The sequence below is a fragment of the Calypte anna genome, chromosome 2 (genome assembly GCF_003957555.1).
Source record: "Calypte anna isolate BGI_N300 chromosome 2, bCalAnn1_v1.p, whole genome shotgun sequence".
NCBI classification, from domain to species: domain Eukaryota; kingdom Metazoa; phylum Chordata; class Aves; order Apodiformes; family Trochilidae; genus Calypte; species Calypte anna.
The window spans coordinates 90084475-90106529 of NC_044245.1; the positions used below are offsets into that span (position 1 = coordinate 90084475).

Genomic DNA, 22055 nt, shown 5'->3' on the forward strand with positions numbered 1-22055 from the left:
CTTGTCCCTTTTTAATTTCATTTTCACCATTCTGCATGGAAAGCCACAGGCTATATTCATACCTGCTAGCTCCAAGAGGGAATTTAAGTCAGTATCTCTTAGAAGAGAGTTGAAAGAGCATGTGTCAGTAGGCCAGTATATCACCCAAGAGCCAGTTTAAAAATAGCCAAAGCATACGATCTGGAGAGGATAAAGGAAACCTTTAAGATGAAATAAACATTGCATCTAAAATATTCACACTGAGAACTTAGTGCACAGGATGTGCATATGTTACCCAGAAAACCAAATCTGGCTTCATCAGTCTCAGAGTCGGAAATATTGCAAGAGCGATTCCTTAATATTTCCTTTATACAGCAGGCATACTCTATCAGATATTAAAGGCAAAGACATGGCCACATTTGCTTTCTGCTGTGTTTTAAATAAGAAAACACCCTGTACAGCAGGACTAGGAGCATCTCCACCTCTTAAGTCAGTTGGATGGCACAGCACACGGCTGCACCGTCGCCCATCACCGCACACACCCTGCGGAACACGGCACTCCCTTCCCCAGGCTTTGCTCTGACCTTTTCTGCTCTATATGGAGACTGCCACGATGGGACTGACCATATGAAGAGCTGCCTTGAGAGGTTAAATGAACCTTGCAGGCTGTGGGGAAAATATATCTGAGAGGAAGTCCTTGAGCATGGGCTTTTCTACACCGGGAAGTAAAAGCGTGCTGAGAAAAGATGCAAGCAAATGAAACATCAGGAACAATACCTAAGGGTTAAAAACAATCTTTCAGAACTGATTTGCAGGGTAATTTTTAAATACTGAACTTTATTCCAGGCCTTTTTAGAATGCTAAAGAAAACCAGTAACATGAAAATCTTAGCTAAAGCTCAGAATGAAGAACAATCCAACAACAGAACTCACATTAATATTTCAGTGGATGCATTTAAAGACTAGTCTCAGAAAACTATCGAAACAGATGGACCTTGCTCCCAACTGGAATACCTTGTACTTCAGATGGCCTGCAGAGAAAACATTATGGCTTGTCCAAAAATAAATTGCTTAGCAAAACAGGAACTTTTTGCAGAAGTAGAAAACTTATGCACACAATGTGTTCATTTGCTACAAAAACCTTAATTTTTCATTTCCTCACAAACGTTTTGCTTTGCTGTTACTCACACCCAGGTTCCATGCTCAGAAATAGATCCCAAGCAGGTCCTAAAGACCCTAAGAAGTTCAGCAGTAGGCTTACATGTTCTCTCCTTCCTTAGCACTAGAGAAATTCAGGTTTTCTTAATGCCACCATCTCTAAGTCAAAGACTTAATGAAGGATCTTCGATTTTTCTAAGTGTAATAGAAAATATTGTCTTTAAGAAAGGCAGGAAAGGTAATATTTGAAACCTAATTTGACGAGTAATGCTTGAAACCTTTAAAAATGTAAATTGTGGCCCTTCTCTGATTTGCTTTTCAATTTTTAAAAATAGAGACTACTTAGATACAGTGATAAAATTAAAAGGCAGCCACAGGTTTCTTATCAGACTTGTCCCATGTGAATACAAGGAACAACCAATGTTTTGCATTTCAGAAACAAAGTTCTAGCTAATAAAATATAACCTTTTCTCCAGTTTCAACTCTTCTGCATATGTGTCATTGACTTGAACAGGCAAGTCTGACTCCTGTGAAGGTGCTTGCTGCCTTGACTCATAACAAGCTACCAAAGAAATAAGGAATATATCCTTATGGGATAGGGACAGAAAAATCACCTCCCACTCATGAAGCACGCAGGACTGCAGCCTCAGCTTTCAAGGCAATTATAGATAATGACAGCTTTTTTTACAGTCTTTTATGTGTGACCAATACTAGGTGAATAGCAATATAAAGAGACTTATGATACATAAATTGCTTCTACTGCTTCTTATTCAGTCAAGGGCTTCTGGATGAAACCTGGTGATTTCTTACCTACATTAGATCCATTTTACACTCATCGTTTGACATAAATATTAGTTTATATTGTTTTTTCATTGGTTAGAATATGATCTTTATTGGGTATACACTGCATCTTGCTGTCAGAGTCAGCCCAATAGCCAGTGAATCCAAACTTATTGGCACTATGCTAAGGAAAATATGAAAAGGTTTAAGGCATAAAATGAATATTGCAAATTACAAAATGTAAAAGCAAAGATGCTTTTGCACATATTCTTAAAAATGTGAAGGTTAACTGGCTGAAGTGTATGCTCTAGAGTCTACTTTGTGTTAAGCTGGGTATTTTTCAGGGGAATCATTAGAGACTTAATCTATGAACGCTGCATTCAGAAGAGGAACATTTTTTTCTCCTGCCGGGGCAGATTTGCAGGGAGGAGGCTCATTTCTGCCTTGCTGGTCTGGCAGGCAGCAGAGCTCGATTCCTCTGATCAAGAGATCACTTTCATAACCACTTTTCTGAGGTCACAAATGAGTCTGCTGCAGTCACGCAACCCCTCGCCTACCAGAGCTCACTACAACAATACAGGTTCAAGGAACCCTTTTAAAGAGCCAGCCCCTCCTTTTGACCCACGCAGAGATAAGGCACACATATGTTTTGGTATGGGCTTCCCCCAAACATCTCGTGAGAATTTTTTATTTCAGTTCGAGCAGGGAAGAAAGGTATAGATTGGAGTTTTGGCTGGATGGAGCCATGTTGCCTAAATGGAATTAAATAAAAGTTTAACTTAAATAGCTTTTAAACTATTCCAGCGCCTTTTTCAAATATTTATTCATCCCATTCCTTATTATGATCTTAAAGGTCCATGCCTGCCAACCATGGGCTGCTGTGAATTATGCTAATTAAGATATTTAAAAGCCATGGTAAACAGTCAAACAAACATTAGATTCAAATAAACAACAGATACAATTGCCCTGAATTAAACACTGCCCTGTTGCAGTGTTAGAAGCACCAAAAATTCAGAAATGGTAAATCAGGAAACAGGCTTACTACCAAAAATTTACTCTGAAGAAATATTACGAAACTGCAAGGACTACTACTTAGAGCTTCTGTCTCGGACAGAAAAAAACTATTTTACATTTTAGCTGACAGTGTCCCACAAATGGCCAATATACTCATCTGCTGTATGCATGTGCCTCGTAGGTGGCAGCTGGGATGACCTTTGGGTGATGGGGGGCAGAACGGAATTTTAAGAAAAAAGTTTAAAATATTTTCCCTCTTATGATAAGTCAACTCTATCCAATAAAGAGGAGATTTGGCCCATTTTCACATGCAGTTAGCACTATGAAAGCAACTGTTGTTGTTCCATCATGAATTATTTGCGCTAATTACCTGAAATAAGCTTTCAAAAGCTGTTAAATTACTTCGGAGCCCAGAATTTTAAAAAATTAAGCTGGGTGCATTGCTCATTGACATTTTATGAGGATTAGTACACAGGCACATTTCATATAAAGGCAGCGCAAACAGGCTTGCCCAAACCAGCTGTATAATCCAGCTTAATTAAGTAACAACAGCAAGGAGGGCACAGCTTTAAACCCATTGAGGACTCCCAGTGTGGGCTGAGGTGACTCGTTTGCACTCTGTCTGGCAAGTTCATTGCTATTCTTAGCCACACTAGCCAAGGGAAAGCTCACTTGGGTGTGCCCACACACGCTACAGACAGCTTCAGGGACCCTGGAGATGCTGCCACTGCTTGTGACGAGTCCTTGGCTTCACCCAAGGTTATGTTCAGGCTTGACCTTGGTGTGAATCTTCTCCAGCTCAAGCAGAGGGAAAGGTTCCCTCCCACCTGTACTGCAGCCTGGCATTTATGCAAAAGATCACCTCCTGGTGAAACTACCAACACCCCAAGATCAGCCTCATCTCTCCTCCAGATCTCACCTGTGTTTATGGAGGGGAATTAGGATGGAAATCGGACAGAGGATTGTGAGACTGCTGCTGGTGGACCTCCCTGTCAGAGCCTGGCAGACTCATGTCTCGGATGTGAAGTCAGGGCAGTGGAGCAGGCTCAACCCCAGATGCTGAGCATCACCACAGTTTCTCAGCTCAGACAAAGTGCTGGTGGAGGTGATGAGGCAGAGATCTACAAGGAGAGTGTGTTGACAGCCTCCAGAGTGACCACAAAGGTCACCAGGAGTGACCAGTGCAGAAAAGGCAGCAGGCATTCCTGAAGATAGGCCATAGTTTCAAAGATATCTGAAAGTTTTGAAGATCCTGCCCTGGGTCTTACCATCGGATCATAGAACAAACATAGATCATATATTCACAGATTGCTTTGGGTTGGAAAGAACCTTAAAGATCATCCAGTTCCAACCTCTCTGCATGGGCAGGGACACCCCTCTCTAGACCAGGTTGCTCAAAGTCCCATCCAGCCTGGCCTTGGTCTTATGTTACTGCTTTGTGCCCATTCATTTTTTACTACAACAACTTCCTATGGAAATGAAAAATACAGAAAGTCAGGTCCTGCCCACACAAAAAGATTATTTTTTCCCCTCTCTATGAACTTTGGCTAAACCACAAGAGGTTAATCTAAAGTGAAAGAGTGTTAGCTGCTAATGAAAGTATTTAACACAGCAAATTTTCCTTTCTAGCTATGAAAAGAGATACATTATAATACCACTGTCCTACCTTTACAAACAAATTATAATGTTCTTCTGGAGGCAGTTGCTGAAAATATCATTTGTAACAACAGGAATTGTTAATATGTAAATGAGTTTACATATGGCTATTTCAGGGTAAACAGCTGATAGAATACTAGATGCTCAGCTCTGTTCTGCACGTCTGTCTAGTCACAGAGCTGGTACCTAAAAAATCTTACCTTACTGAGAGTTCTTTTTAAATTCCTCATTGTATGAAAAATAAATTGATTTTTCAAGAATATTACCTCTCTACTCAAAGACAGTGTGGTCAGCTGCTCTATTTTTAAAAGAGAATCAAGAAAGCATCAAGAAATCAAGAAATCAAGATCAAGAATCAAGAAAACATGTGCCTATTTTCCATTGGACCTGCAATTCTAGAGAACTGGACAACAAGTTGGTACAGTGAAATCAGGAGAAACTATCACCTCTGATATGCCAATTTCCAAATAATTCCTGCAAGTTTTTCTCATCTTCACACAGCTCTAAAAACTTGAACCTGAAAGTCAAAGATCTGTACACCTCATATTTATATAAGAGAATGTGCAGACAGTAATTTGGATTAGCTGCATATCTGCCTTCATTATTTTTTAGTACTTTTGTAAAGTTTATTTAATTTGAAAACTATCCAGAGAAATGTAATCCAGCTCACTTATTCTTCCCACTAATAATCCATAATCAAACTATTTCAGATTAGTATTATATTAATTGTTAGTTAATAAATAAATTTGCTTTAAATAGCTACTGAGAGGTATTCCTTCATTATAAATAAATTTAAGTACTATAAGAAATTACAGTAATCGCAAACAAGCTTTAAGGATCTCCGAGTTACTGAGTTACAAAAAATTATTGCAAGAATGCTCAAAAAAGAGCTTCTACCCTCACCCTCTCACTTTTCACAGAATCACAGAATGTTAGGTGTTGGAAGGGACCTTGAAAGATCATGGAGTCCAAACCCCATGTCAGGACAGGATCACCTGAAGCAGCTCACACAGTGACATATTGTACATACTTGATGCTCAGCTACCTTTCTACCATGGCCCAGTTCTTTCCAGCCAGTTTTCACCTGGAAGTCGAGGAAAAAAAGTGTTTCATTACTGCAACACAAATAAAGTTCTGACTGAAGGATACCTGGCACTATCCAAGTCAAGGGCAGATTCAGGAGGCCAGCAAATAGTGCAGCTACAGGAATGAGTATAAAGCAAGTTGTTGCCACTGAGCCTTTCACACATCATGGTCTACAGAACCTGTCCTGCCACTGCATAGCCTTTGCCTGATGTGAAGGACAAGAGAGGGAGCTGGAGTGCCTAACCACAGAGCCCCATCCAAGGAAACACAGCTGGGAGTCGATGGAGTTAAGGCAGGACGGGTCAGGCTGCAAACGGGGCAGCTGGAACATTCTTCTGCCTGATGTATTTTCCATTGCCCAGATGTTCCCCAGTTGACATGAGCTGTGAGATGCTGGATGCGCCAGTCCCGGAGGGCGTTCTGACCCCTGGGAAGTGCTAAAGAGACCCAGGCCTGCCCAGCATTGAGGAGGCACAAAGGTATTTTGAAGCTCTGATCGACTCTTCTCCCTCTTGGTCCCTGTGCCAGGTGGTGCGGGAATTCATCTGAGGCCCAAGATTTATTTTGTACATTAACCCAAAGAGCTGACATACCATCTGAGACCAACATGTAGTTAATTGCTGTGAGAACAAAACTTTGCATTTCCTGACCTATTCAAAGTTTGAATTCCCCATTTAACTCCACGCTGCCGTGCTAACAGATGGTACACAGGGTGCAGTTCCAAAACTCCCTGCACCGAAGCGTACGCGACGAGAACGAGACAAACTAAACTGCACTGCACACCCCTGGAAATCTGCTCTTTGTATGCAGAACGGGAAACTTCTAAATAAATCCACTCGCCTTCCCAAGTGGCTTCCTCTTCCACACAGATGATCCCGGCTGAAACTCTTCCGCCAGAGCCATCCCTGTCGTGGGGAACTGGAAAAGCACTGGTTAGCAGAGCTGACTCATCAGCTGACTACCCCACAACATCAGCCACAAAGGACCAAGAATGCTGGTGGTGGCATGAAGCGTGTGGGTGGGAACAAGGAATAAGCAATCATCTGGCAGCCTAATGCAGTAGGGAGGGTTGACAACAATTCCTTATTTATTCCCCCCACCCGCCCTAAGGCTTCATCCCTCTGCTGCAGTGATTCTCGTCATCTTGACTCTGTGGTAGGGCTCTGTGTAGGGGGCAGGGGGAGAATCAAAGGTACATCCCTTCCCTGTGGCCCAATGCAATGAAAGCATCAGCAGGCTATCTGGGCTCACACAGCCAGACCACATAGGGCAAAAGGGCCCTCGTGGAGGAGGATGGAAAAGTGATTTGCTTGGTCCCTCTTTCACCCAACAGGAGACAAGAACAATGTCTTACTAGCAAACAAAAGAGATCATCACTTTGCCACCAAAGTCAGGCTGTTAGTAGAGTGAAGAGATGGAGATCCAGTTCTTGTATGGCAGAAAACAGAGGTAAGGAAAAATTCTTCAGGACAAAGCAAAGACTACTTGTAGGAAAAGAGAAAACAGCACAGCAAAGATGGGAAGAGAGGGGAGAAATCTACATAGACAAAACAAGAAAATCCACAGATGAGGAAAACTGAAAAAAAGTAAACCATTTAAGAAGAGGCAAGGTGAGTTATCTCTTGAAAGGCTGCTGGAGAAAAGGAGATAGAAAATATTTCTCAAATATTTTGGAAGAAAACAGATTAGCAAATTACAGAAGTTAAAACACAGAAGGAAAGTCACCAAGGTAAAAAAGTGAAAGTGCAAGCAGAAAAAAAAATAAATATTTGCAGGCTTAATTAAAAGCTTAACATGAAAGTACACTGATAAAATCCCCTAAATTGTTTACATGTATCTCATTACATCAGTTTAAATCTGAGTTCTCTTTCTAAGGCTCTTTCTCTCCAGCTGCCACTGCAAATCTGCCTGCAACATGGCCAGCTTGTCCCCAGCTTATCCAGCATGAAACACGCTTCAACCAAATGCCTGGAGTGGTGAAGGTGTGAGCTCACCCTTTCCAGGCTTCAACCCTTTCAATGGCATTTTTGCTTTGATTCCTAAAAATGGACTCAACGTCAGACCATGCAGTTTTCAAAACATTGGGCCAGATTTTGAAGGCCTGACTTGTATTACTCCACTAATGCCAATGTTAACCAAAACATAATAAAGAATTAAGGGCTTGACCAGTTGTTTTTATGTTTCCTCTCCAACTAAATCTGCTGTTTTCTGAGAAGAGGCATTTTGCCTTAACTAGGTCTTTCCTGGCAGATTGCTTCAGTGGGAAGGATATTACGCTTCCCAGTGTTGTCTTCCTCCTTGGAAAGTTTCTGTTACATTTCCCAGTCGACAGGAATTTCAGGGTTTAAAAGTCTTCCCCAACCTGTTTTTCACATGCTGCTGTATGCATCATTTGGCAAGAGAGTCATGGAGACTCACAAAATTGTATTTTGCCATTGCACTTTTGCTCAAGCTGAAGTAACCATTCAACTTTTTTTCCTGAACTAGTACTAAGCCAGCTGAACATTCAGAAGATGGAAGATCTGCTGAAACTAGAATATCTAAAGTAAGAATGCAAATAAGAATGCTGACCCCTGTCTGGAGATCGTGATTGGACTGGACTTCGTTTGCCAACATAAAGGCAAGAAACAATAAAGGAGCTGCTCTTTTCCTAATGGTATCTTGGAACGTGGAGCCCCTGCAGTGCTGCTGTAAGGAGCACATCCTCTGCCAATCAACTGACCTCTCCTCCTCCCTCATTCTACCAGAGGTGACAATCTCGGTCCCACTACTAAAGACAGTCCCCACCACAGTAGTTAAAGGGCACAATAACAAAGCAAACCTTCAAACTGACATTATCTCTGCTTTCCTAGTCAGAAGTCATCAGCAGCAAATGTAGGGTGGACCATTGTCCCCAAATAATATGGCTCTCACTATCAAATGCATCAAATATTTCCAGAGTACTTGCTAACAGCATTGAGAATGGAGACTGAATATTGCACTGCAGAATTCCTACAATTCTCTGCCATGTGACCAAGTATATGTTTGGCTCACAAGAAAGAACTTTTTCCCTGAACAGGTATATAGAGCTATATTGCAAAGGTTTTATTATTACGCAGTTCTGAGGGTTTTGAAGAAGTGTTGAAAACAATCAGTTCCTGTTGAACACTAATTTGAGAGCACTCTGCATCTTGCATGACTGAGTCTTTAATAACTGGTAAGTAATTTCTGTGATTTCAAACATCTCTAATTTCCTAACACAAATATTACTTCCTTTGTGATGTGCAGCCTTTTTCTTTATGCAGTGGTTTAGATTAAGACATTAAAAAGTATGGAAAGCAGAAGTCCAACTCCATTTTTCTCCACTTACTGTCTTAGCCCTCATAAAACCGTACTATTTTCCACATAAATACTTACAGTCACTAGTTCAAGATGTATTATCTATTTAGATTATTTGTCCTCTCAAGAAGTGTTTTTAAACCAGTATTTATTGAGCTGTTTTCCTGTGTGAGGCTTATGGGAGCCATTTGATGCCACAATATCATTTTCATAAATTATTTGGAACGAAATACAGAGTGTTTGTGACAATTTTTCAGTGACACTGATATATAACATAATACTATAAGAGAAGATAGCATTTTCTGTATTGATGTTGAAACACTCAGGGGAATATAGAAGATGTGACATATAGTTTGCAATTATAGAATTATGGGAATCTGTAATTGGACTAGAAAAAGAAAATTCAAAATACATTGTGTTTTGATTTAGAGCTGACCTTTGCTTGTTTTCAGTCCTCTTCTCTCAACATCTTTTGCCTGTTTCCAATATGTAACTAGGCAAATCATGTTGCAGGTTTAGGGGTAAATGGGAGAGCAGACATTTTCTTTATTATAACAAAAACCCTACAGACTGATATTTACTTCCTATATATACCTTTGACTTGGTATATTCCATGCAGATACAAAAAGAGAATGCATTGGTGGGTTTGCAATGAAATTTTAAGAACACAGTAAATCCATGTGGTAAGTGTTTCTGTGATGGCTGCTTTAAAGTCTGTTTATTATTTCTCTTAGTAAGCATTCAATTTAGCTTACTGATTCACATCCTGCTTCCACTTCTATACACATAGATGTCAAGTTTTAGAACTTCTTTCAGTTGTATTATCTATGTAGATAGTCGCACAAAAATTAAAATCAAATAAAAATTGGCTATGTTGAGAGAAACCTTCTGTGCCTCATAAAAAAACCCAAACCAACAATAAAATTCATTTCATGGTTGTCAATGTTCAGGGAACTGACTAACAGTTTACTGTTACATTAGATAGAGAACAAAAGCAACCATGTGAGTTGGTGGGTATTTTCATTCCAATGACATAAAAAAGACACTAGACCAAATACGATTAAATGAAAACAAGCCCTTTAGAGTAATCCATTGAGTCAAACTGCAGGACTAATCATATAGCAAAACGAGATAAGCTTTGCAGAAAACAGCTCCCATGTCATGTTTTATGATTTTCAAGCATCTAAATAAGATCTAGTCACAGCCTAGAAAGACAGGTGACTTGCACAGATTCATCCATATAAATCATGGGATAAATCATAAGCTTTCGGGTTTCACTAAATCGTTGATTGATTTATTTACTTTCATACTTCTATAAGCCTATCAGCCACCTAAAGCTCTGCTTATAACTAACATAATTTTTCTGCAGGAGGAATTGCTGGGTAATGCAGGCATGATTTCAGGAAAGGCATTTCATCCATAAAGGGCAATGTGAAGAAAATTAACAATGGCTGTAGGAGAAAGAGTCAAAGCTATGGAAAGAGGAGAAGTATGTCTACTGGTGTAAGACAGGAAACAAGACACAACCAGACAACACAGAGGGGATCAGTTAAGAAAAAAAACAATGTGACATGCAGATTCACGTGACAGGCAATGGTCTCAGAGCTTCAATGACCTAACAATTATCAGGTCTTTGTGGAACAGGCCAAGAAAGAAGGTTTTTATAAAATAAAATTTGTGAAAGTAGATAATAAACCAGTGAGTGATTAATACACAAAAGCAACACAGCATTCATTTGAAAATCTGGTAAGTAGAGGACAGAAGCCAGTAAAGGATGTGGCCATTAATGTTTATTCCCCCCATTCCAGACTTCTCTTCATGTATATGGTATAAAGTCCAGTTGAAAATCATGATAGGGAGAAGTAGGTTTAAATACAAATTAAAATAATATCATTTTTTCTAGTCTTAACACACCTTTGCAATCTCTACATTTAGCCTGCCCCCATGCCTAGCCTTCAGACTGAATTTCGTGGACTTCTCAGAGTCCCAGCAATAGCTGTACACTGCTAGTGAGGAATATGAGAAAGCATTTTAGAACTTCATTAACTCATTCTATGAAAGCACTACAAAGTCCAGGAGCTAAATGGTAGTCTTGTAAATAAAAATATTTTTTAAAGTTCAAAAAGGAAGCGTTGCTTTAGTTGACATCTGATTTACAAGCTCTTAATTCAAGGTATTGAATCATAGAATCATAGAATCATAGAATTGGCTGGGTTGGAAGGGACCTCAGAGATCATCAAGTCCAACCCTTGAACCACCGTTGCGGTTGCTAGACCATGGCACTGAGTGCCACATCCAGTCTCTTTTTAAACATCTCCAGGGACAGAGAATCCACTACTTCCCTGAGCAGCCCATTCCAATGTCTGATCACCCTCTCTGTAAAGAAATTCTTTCTAATATCTAACCTAAACATTCCCTGGCACAACTTGAGACCATGCCCTCTTGTCTTGCTGAGAGTTGCCTGGGAAAAGAGACCAACCCCCCCCTGGCTACACCCTCCTTTCAGGGAGTTGTAGAGAGTGATGAGGTCTCCCCTGAGCCGCCTCTTCTCCAGCCTGAACAGCCCCAGTTCCCTCAGGCTCTCCTCATAGGGTCTGTGCTTGAGTCCCTTCACCAGCCTGGTTGCCCTCCTTTGGACCTGCTCCAGGACCTCAATATTCTTCCTAAACTGAGGGGCCCAGAACTGGACACAGGACTCAAGCTGTGGCCTCACCAGGGCTGAGTACAGGGGCAGAATCCCTTCCCTGGACCTGCTGGCGACGCTGTTCCGGATACAGGCCACGATGCCATTGGCCTTCTTGGCTACCTGGGCACACTGCTGGCTCATGTTGCAGCATTTCACCTCCATGGACTGCAAGTGTGATATTGAGATCTGCCTTGGTGTAGGCAATATAATTGTACTGACTGAAAGACTGAAGTTACCTTATCTGGCAAGCACCAAAGAAATATGTCTGCACTGAGCATGATGGAGTGTAACACAGAGATCTTTGAGCTAGGAGTGAGGATATCAGTATAGACACACAGTGACTTGTGCTGCAACATGGGAACAAGAGGAGCTTGAGAAAAAGTGTGGCTTTATTGGGATGGCAAAGAACATACTCTAGTAATCTGTGCCTCTCAGAAGAACTAATCCATGTAGGCTTATCCGCAGAGTGACACAGCCACTCTGCTTGCTACAGGACCTGCTCTAATATCCTCACGGTTTCAGAGGTGCCTCGCAGGGAGCTTCACCGTGTGCTGTGAGCCAAAAGTGAGGTGATGGTAAAATAAGAAGAGAAACAAGGAGGACAGCCTCACACTGTTCTCTAGACTAAAACTATTTGTCTTATTTGTCTTCAAAGCACAATGCAATTATATTATGGCAAGCTATAATTCCTTGTTCTGTTGGGTAAGAGGTATTGTCTTTCCTTTAAAGTGTGTCTGCATTTAAAATAAGAAACAAAGTAAATAATTTTCTTTACAGTACAGAAACATTTCCTCTCAGCGGTGGCAATCACTCATGAAGCTGAGAATAAGTGTAAACCAAGCCTAAACTCATGCCTGAGGGAATGCTTTCCAGCCTCCCATCCACTGCAGCAGTGATTAGGGCAGAACTATTGCTAGGACCTTCTCCAGTCACTGCAGTTGCCAGCAATTTCTGGAGTGAAAATGCAACCTCTCATACAATGGAAACCAATCTTGTTTCTACACTCAAGGAAATCTTGAGCTGCAGTTGAACTAAACTTATGCTGAGTTAATTCTCAGTCTCCATCATCCGAAGAAAATTTACCTCAACAAATGTAGGTCAATGAAGGGTCTTTCATTAGTGCAGAGGGTAATAGAACCTGATCCACAGGAGGCTATGTAGGTATTTCAACAGCTAGTGCAAGGCTGGAGCAACGAGGACCTTAGCTGCAGAGGAAGGAGTGATGAAGCACAGTGCTTGAGCAACATCACTGAATGAAAAAATCTTACGTATATCCTGGATTAGATGGGCCCAGTTTCCCTTGCCACACATCTATTTACACCAATGCTACATAGTGGTGCATAGTGCATAGTGTGAGCTAACCCAATGCATAGAGGTGCATAGTGTGAGCTAACCCAATGCAACTGAGCATAAAAGCCTGCCAAACCAGAATGATTAAAAATGACTAAGCAAGCTGGATAAAGATAGCGACCTGCACTCTACAGCTGAAATATTTTGGGGAATTCCCCTAGCTCCAAACTAATATATCATCTGTGGTTTGTGGTAACACCTATGAAATCATCCACTGTGTGTGCCTGTGTTCATGTTGTCTGATTCTGAGTATACTTCTACTGTTGCTAGAAACAACTCTTCCAGTGCCACCTGCCCTCAGGAGAAATCTAACAGGTTCCCTTCGTGACACTTGTCATTTCCAACTCCCTAGTTTTGTAACCATTCTTGCCAATACCAGGAGAAACACTGAGGCCTGCAGGGATGTTCACTTGAATGGCATCTAACAGAAAAGTCTTATAAGATACACATCCAGAATCACAAGAGGAAGCTCTGCAAGAAGAATCATAATGATAGTGTGTTTCCCAGAGACAACCCTCTCTATGCAGATGACTGACTCAGCCTAAGAGCACTAAGCTTCTGAGGTCTGAAAACTTCACAAAATTCACAGCTGTGAAGAACTCATGGAAAAACTCAAGGATACTCTAGGAGTACCAGAAAAGATCTGACACTTAACTTATAACTTAAATCCTTTATTTGCCAGTACTCAAAATAACAGGTATGGACTTTAGAGGCAGTCTCAGAATATGACAATATAGTCTTTCACTAACGGGTTCCCTCGTCCTTCAAAGGTGACAAGAATTCAAGCAATTTGAGAGTCCTCTTCTTCATTAATGTAGGCTTATTCTAAAGTAAATCCTACTTGTAAACCTACTGTCCCTCTCCTACAAAACCCATCTTCTTTGCAGAAAGCTGCAGAGAAAGCCAACCAGCAGAAGGAGGCACAAAGAGGAAATACAGTCCTCTTACAAGAGTCAACAAAGGTCTCCCAAGGGTCAGAGAGATCTCCAGGTTACCCAAGAGGATGTGTAACACAAAAACAGCCTCAGGTATTTGTTACATGGAATGAATACTCTCCCCAGGAAACATGGGTAAAAGAAAAAACTGAAGCATTGGTACAAGCAATATGTTTCAATAAGATGGTCTCTCTGGCAATTAAAAATATCAAAAAGTCTAGTCAAAATAATCCACTCTTGGAAAAAGGGTAATGTACAGGGAAGTCAATGTGCAGCTGCTTCTTCAGAAATGAGTTCTGCCAGATCTCAAGAATTAATATATGCATCTGGCCTCCTTAAGTTCTTCACACTTGTATTAAAATTTCACTGATGCAGTATTTCAGCACTTGATTAGATAATGACTTGCAGACATCAGGTCTTCCTTCAAAGATTTATTTGCGTACCACTTACGCAGGAGAATGCTTTTTCTTCTTTTCAATTGCTATATTGTTCTGAAGATGGTAAAATTATAGAGCAGTAGAGAGTGGAAAATGTTTCTTTCATGAACACTCCCTTTTTGGCTGAAACTCTCTGCATGCTGTGGTAGTTTGAATATGATGATTCAGTACAGCCACAGGAATAACCTTACCTGTTAGCCACTCTGGCCATGAAGGTTCCTTTCTCAGCTCAAGCTGCTGAATATGATGCCTTAAGAAACCTAAACACCCTAAATGCTTCTAGACAATCTAATAAGCCATGACTGTGGGCCACAGCAACAGACACCCTGAAGGCATTTTGTATGTGTGCAAAAAGAAAAGACCCTATTTCTCTGTCAAGAAAGAAATCATTCAGGCATTCCATTTCAGAGGAGCACTGGGAGTGCTCTAAATCAGTAGAATATGTCTTTAAAAAAACAACTGCTAGAGTGTTCAGATACATTTGGGGCTTCTTGACTCGAGGTATCACTAGTTCAACACTAGTTAAGCAGAGAAGCAACTGAAACCCTAGATTTATAAATTGAAGTGCAGGTTTCAAAAAAAACTAAAGTTTTGATAATCTGAAAGCCTCTGCTTATTCCCCTAATGGAAATCAATACATAAATCACACCAAGAAAAGAACAGGGGGAGTGAAGAGATGCAGTCAAGAAGGTATAATTCCATGCTTATTGATTTAAGCATTTTATCTTGTTTTCAGTGTAGTCTCTCTTATAATCTTTATTTCTATTTCAGATCTTTTATTATTTTACTTTTCTTGCATCTCTTCTAAATACATGCAGTACAAAGGACCTGGAGACAGTCCAGTGAAAGAACATGAAGTTGATGGAGGGATTGGTGAACTCTCCAATGAGGAGAAGCTGACAAAGCTGGGACTGTTCAGCTTGAAGAAAAGAAAACTCATTGGGGATCTGTCTCATCAGCATGTTTAAATACCTGAAAAGAGGATTTAAAGAAGAGGGAACCAGGCTCTTTTCAGTGGTGCCTGGTGACAGGACAAGAGGCAGTGAGCACAAACTGAAAAATGGGAGGTTCTGTCTGAACATCAGGAAACATTTTTTCACTGTGAAGTTGACCAAGCACTGTCACAGGTCCAAGGATGTTGTGGAGTCTCTATCATTGCAGACATTCAAAAGTCACCTGGACATGGTCCTGGGCAGCCTGCTATAGGTGGCTCTGCTTGAGCAAGGGGGTTGGCCCAGGTCACTTCCAAAGGTCCCTTCTAACTTCAACCCTTCTGTGATTTACTAAGACGATAGTTTTAAATTTAAGGGAAAGCTTAAATTTAAAAGGAAAAATTTAAGCTTAAGGGAAATGTATCCAGTACAGATTATAATTGTAACAATAGTCTCAAATGTATGAGTTCAGTTTCAAAATCAGTAACATTTTGTTGTGGAAAAATTTTCCTTGCTTATGTAAAGTAAAATTTTAAAAATATGTTTACACCAAAAGAGAAGATCTTGCCAATCCAGAAAATAAAACTTCAGCTGAAAACTCTGGGAAAACAGAAGTGTTAGGGAGACAGAGTGGGAGGAAAAGGGATGCCTGAGAACCCCTCTGCTTGCACTGCAGTGAAATCCTGGATTCTCAGATCAGGGGCTTTGGCTCAGGTAAGCAGCACTGATAAAGCAGTGCTGAATAGCATTGTGGTACAGATAATACACTGTATTGAAAGCAAGACCATTCTTTGCTTCACTACCCACCTCAAGTTTTAAATTTTCTGTGTGTATCACGGGACTGACAGGCACGTCACATCAGAAATAGGTCTGCTAAGCTATGGAGTGTGGGCTACAGCACTAAATATTCCACACTACAATAAATAATAGCTGCCCTTCCTTAGGACAGCCTAATCTAAAGAATCTAATGAATGAACCAAAGGAATCTGAATCAAAGTTGTAAGAAGTCCATGTACATTATTGAGCTATGAGATGGACAGCCCCGGATACAGGAGGGGAAGATGAAAGCTGAAACAGACTGCAAGTAACCGAGGGTTCTGAAAATTAGGCCAGCTGGGGGGAATCCTTTGCTGCTTTCTTCTTAAAAGGGACAAATCCAACTTTAATTGAAGATAAGCATTGGTAGAAATCAGATGACACTAAACATATAAATTAATTAAAGGAAATGACCCAAAAATATAAATTAATAATAATCAGAAGACAGACAAAAACCACATTGGGTATGCTATCCTGTCAGAAGTGGAAAAATATATATATAATGAAAGAACAGTTAACTGAAGGGGAGATGTGGATTAGAAGGAGGTAAGGTAGCTTGGTGAAAGTGACCAGGAAATCCCAGAAACAATGCTTCTTCCATCAGCAGCAATCCAAAGCACCACAACATGAAAACACTGGACCTAAAAAAGAGACTTCAGGACATCTGGAGAACTGGAATTCAAAGTCTCAGAGAATGGGTATCTCAGAGAAATGAGAGTTTGACACTCTTTCAACAAACAAACATTTAGGGAATAAGTGTAAATTACCTCAGGGGCAGTGACGAGTGGGAAATAAAAGAAAATATTGTCTAAACAAAAACCTGAGTTCTTCAATGACTGCAAGCTCAAAACAATATTTTTTTTAAATGAATAAAACAAAGCAGAAGTGTAAAAGAAGAAAAAAGAAAAGCCACTGCATAAAATAAGGTGTATCAAGAAAGAGATAAAGTAAAGTAAAGTAAAGTCCTTTAACCATACAGTGGTGGGAAAAGAGTTTTCTGCTACCCAGCAAAAGGGGATTTATAGAAAAGTTTTATTATTTATTACCTCTTCTTGCTTCCATCAGCTAGGATCAGACAGATACTGCTACTGAGCACCAGCAACAAGGCTAGCACCTCAGGTACTTGAGTTTAATATTTGCAAGTTAGGTGCATCTAATGAATCTCACAGCAGCATAATCTAAGAAAGAGCTGAAGCATTGTAGGAGCAATTAGCTTTTAGTCCATAAGAAATCATGGTAGAGAAGGGAGATTGTGAAAGACTAAAACGGGACAAATACAGAGCTTACCTTTAGAAAGCATGGAAAGAAGAAACCAAAGAATGATAGGATCACCAAGCTCAGCTTCAATCCCTAGAAAAATGGTGGCTAAAAATACAGAACAACCTATGTATAATGACTTAGAGGCAGTAAAAAAAAAATAGAAATTACCTGGTTTGTCAAGGATATTTTGTCATGTTACACCATATAAATTATATTTTCTACATCTGGACATTTGGATGAGTAGAACAATAATTATTACAAGTCTTCATAACTGTAAAAGGCTATTTCTACTGTCTCATAATATTTTTATAAGTAAACTGAAGAATCTTGTTGGACAGGGGCCCAAGTTTACTTAAGAAACCATCATTTAAGAAAAGTTCTTACACTAAGAGCCAAAAGATGAAGAGATTTAAACTCTAGTTGTAACTGTATTGGTCTAAATAAGTTGTTGAAAGTACTTTCCTTGCACATCGTAGGCAGCTTAAGTTAGCTGTCTGTCAGAAAGAAGCTGAGATGCTAAAAGAACAAAGTTCTATTCTTTTTACATTAGTGTGCAAAATTAATACCTAAACTAGAAGGGAACAGTTTAAACAATCAACAGAAGGGAGCTGGCTTTGAAGTGGAGCAAGACCACCATTTTTCCACCAGTGGAAAAACTGAGAAGTCAGAGGTACTAAAGGATGTATTGTTAAGAGTGATAAAGGAAGACAGACTACAATTAACCAAGAGGGAATATGGCCAAGACAGAGGTCCAGCAAGCTCAAGTGCTCGCTGCCACTATGTACCACTCTACTTCCACAGGAGCCCCACCCAAGGCAAATTTTGGCCATTTTGGTTAAATGACCAACGCAGCTTCCTGCAGGAGTTGCTGTCTGTCACAGTTTAACACCAGCCCACAATCAAGCCCCACACAGCTGCTCACTAATTCCCCCCTGCTGGGATGAGGGAGAGAATCAGAGGAGTAAAAGTGAGAAAACTCATGGGTTGAGATAAAGACAGTCTAGTAAGTGAAAGAAAAAACATACCTACAAACAAAACAAGGAATTCACTCTCTGCTTCCCATTGTCAAGCAGGTGTTCAGCCATCCCTAAGGCACCTGGGCTCTATCACACATAACGATGGCTTGGAAAGGCAAACACCATTACTCCAAACGTTCCCCCTTTCTTTTTCTTCCCCCAGCATTATATCCTGAGTGTGACATTGTGTGGTATGGGATATCCCTTTGGTCATTTGGGGTCAGCTTTCCTGGCTGTGTCCTTTCCCAAATTCTTGTGTACTCCCAGCCTACTAGCTGGTGGGGTGCTGTGAGATGCAGAAAGAGCATCAACTCTGTGTGAGCATTGCTCAACAGCAGTGAAAACATCGCTGTATTATTGACCCTGTTTCCAGCACAAATCCAAACCATGGCCCTGTACCAGCTACCATGAAGAAAAGAAATTCTTTCCCAGCTGAAACCAGCACAATGTCTCTTGGTCTGAGCACTGGCTCAGATCCGTGCTGTTTTATACAAGAGATCTGGTGTGACTGGAAGGTTACTGCTGCAAGCCATTTGAAAGTGCTTATCAGGAAAATGCAAAATGACTAAATGCATATAGCTCGGGGGGAGTGGGGCTATTAATAGAGCCACTGCCAACTGATAACAGGGATAGGAAAACCATAAACTGAGTAGACAGAAGAATTGTTCTGTAGCCAAAGGAAAGCATTTCTAAGAATGCAGGAATGAATCCACCATAGTTAAACTGAACAGCAGAAAAAATCAGTCTCAACAAACAGATATAAATTTTAGAAAAGAACCAGGCCTAACTAAGACGAACAGGTCATATGCTTTAAGGTACTAACCTGCAATGGTCACTAAAAAGGGAATAAATGCCTGATGAATATTCTCTATCCCCTAATACCTAATTCTCTGCAAAATTATTTTCACAGTTGGAATCAATATGGTGAAGTCACTCCATGCCCTTTAATTGGCTACTGGTCTTTGTAAATGGGACATTTGCTCTACACTCTGAGTAGTTCGGAGTAGCTACTGAAAGGACACCTAGTGGCAAGTAAATGAGTATATCTGGAAACCACCGGGACTTTTGAGGATGTGTGATTGTAATTGTCTCGGGATTTGCTGACCTGAAGCTGCAATGTCATGTATGAACTCGTGTGTCAAAGAGCACTATTAATGGTGGGGTTTTATTAAAAAAGTTGCAAACAACATTCTTACTAGCACTGTTTAAAAAATGTGGAATTTAAGCTTAACTTTCTCAAACCTCACAGAATAGTATTTTAAGTAAAGCATGCGCATGCCAGTGTGTCATAGATTACAAACTTGAATATCCTGAAGCTCCACAGCATCAGTTTTAGGAATATCAGATATCTGAACAGAACACATTACAGATACATTTTGCTTGATACTGAAGCTGAATTTAAGTTTGGTCATCATCAGAAATTGGGGTCCTCCACTGTGCCACTGTAAAATAGCCTAAGCAATTGCTACCTTTCTAATGCTTCTCTCCTAGGAAGACAAACAGGAGAAGCATATAAATTGTACACAGTAGAGCTAATTTCAGCCCTTATTTTTCTTTATTGTTTGTGTGTGTCCATCTGACATTATAGTCACTTCTTGTCTGTGTTTATTCCAAACTCTTTAATGCATACTAATGCCCTTGTGACCAGGAGATGCCCACAACAGACAGCTGTATTCCAGATGGAGTCATGCTGGTCTCATGCAGAGAAGGATTAGAACCTTCCTGCATAGTGACATGCTGCTGCCTTTGGGCAAACAGACCAAAATCCACACTTGGCTTTCTTGTTTATGTCAACATATCATATTGCAAGCATTGAACAATTTGCTGACCACTGTCTCTCTTCGATTATTGTTTTTATGTTCTCTTTTCCAGGTTTATCTCTTTTACTGAACACCAGTTCCTTTGGATTAATTTTCCCTGAGTGAATTAGCAGAGATTTGCTAGGTCAGTTTTTCCAGATACATTTCATTTTATCCAATTTTATAACATCTCTGTATGCCACTGGTCTGTTCTCTGTCCTCAGAGTGTTTATAACAGCTCACAGCTTTGTAACATCCTTTAATTTCAAAAACCACAATCATGCCATTTCTGCTCTTCTGTCCTCTTTCATCACAGTAGAGATGGAAACACTGAGATGAATATTTTTGTCTGCTTTTTTTAGGTGAATTCTTCCTACCAAAGCTTCTTTAAAAAAAAAAGAACAAAAACAAAAACCCAAACCAAATAATAAAAAACCCCAAAAATGCAGATTCTGCCTGTTTTCTCCACAACTACAAGGAAGAAGATCATGACGTGCAACGAAGCTGAGGCTGCAGCTCCTGCTCTTACCCAAACATAAGCACCCATTCCTCACCCAGCTGTTTCCACAGCTCACCTCTTCTCCACTCCAACCTTTTGAAGCACCAGACTGCTCTCCTGTCTTAAAAAGGCATGTAGTTTCCTTCCTTCACTATAAACAATGCTCATTGTAAACTTAGTTTCATGATGTAAACATTTAAAAATAAGAATGAAGGGAACACAGCCTATATGTTCAACTAGGTAATTTGGAGATTAAATTAAAGGAAATATCCCAAAACATGGAACATTTCAGAGTAATGAAGTCTGACTTTATTTGTTTTCCATTTAGCCCATCCCTTTAAAAAAGGGAGACAACAGATCTTAGAAACTTGAGCAGAGGAGCAGCAAAGGCAGCTAAAGACAGATAATTGCTTGGGGATCCATGAGAAACAAAAGGGGCCATAAGACTCAGGTATTTGTTCAAAGGGAAAGGAAGGCACTCTGTAAACTGCAGGATGCTGGAGGCTGGGCAGACAGCTGCCATAGTTGATGTGGGAGGCTCCTGCTATCAGTAACATCACCATCTGTAATCTGATGTCAGCTTGTAAAATGCCCCACTGACTGCCAAAGCCTCTTCAAAACCCGGCTTTTCTTTCATACTAAGTAAAATTTTAAATTGTATTTTAAAAAGTAAGAAACCAACCAACAGATACCATTCTTCAGTCAAAACAAACAAAAACATAGGGCTCCCTTTTAAGCATTCCGATGTGTACACTTGTAGATGTGTAACAAGGAATAGTACACAGGACAGTGGAGTAAAGAGCAGTAAAAGAAAAATAATGTCCACTAGAAAATCTCAACAGCTCACCTATAAGTTTTGGTCAGTTCTATACCTTCAAGTATGCTTTGTTTTTTCTTTACTTAAATTACTCCAGAGGAGATCTTAACTGCTAAATCCCTAACCCAAGTTCTGCTCTTGTGAATCTGTCAGCAACAGAAGAAACCAAAACTATCTGCAAATTTGGAAGCATTCTTATTATGTACCTCGGAACATGCACATTTGGCTTTCATTGTGCAATGTGCCAGAGAGATACAAAAACAAAGCACGGCCTCTTACAGCTTTACACTTTAAAGTTCAGATCTCACTTATCCTGAAAGAAAGGGATCTTTTTGGCCTTTCAAGCAAGCTGATAGAGCAAACACAAGTAATACGGTTGTTGCTTGACTGCCACCTTGTATTTAAATAGACATTGTAAACATGCACAGTAATAGCTTCAAATAGGGAGTTCAAAGTAACTACAGGTATTACATCTGCCCTAAACCAGTTTAGGAATTTTACAGTCATGTTTTCCCATT

The 22055-nt window shown here is 40.2% G+C and overlaps 1 protein-coding gene across 1 annotated transcript in view; it reads right to left on the bottom strand.

The window, feature by feature from the left end:
- The window catches only part of AHRR (aryl-hydrocarbon receptor repressor), an 85079-nt gene that overhangs the window by 36844 nt on the left and 26180 nt on the right, over positions 1-22055 (bottom strand). The gene's annotated exons all lie outside the window — the stretch shown is intronic.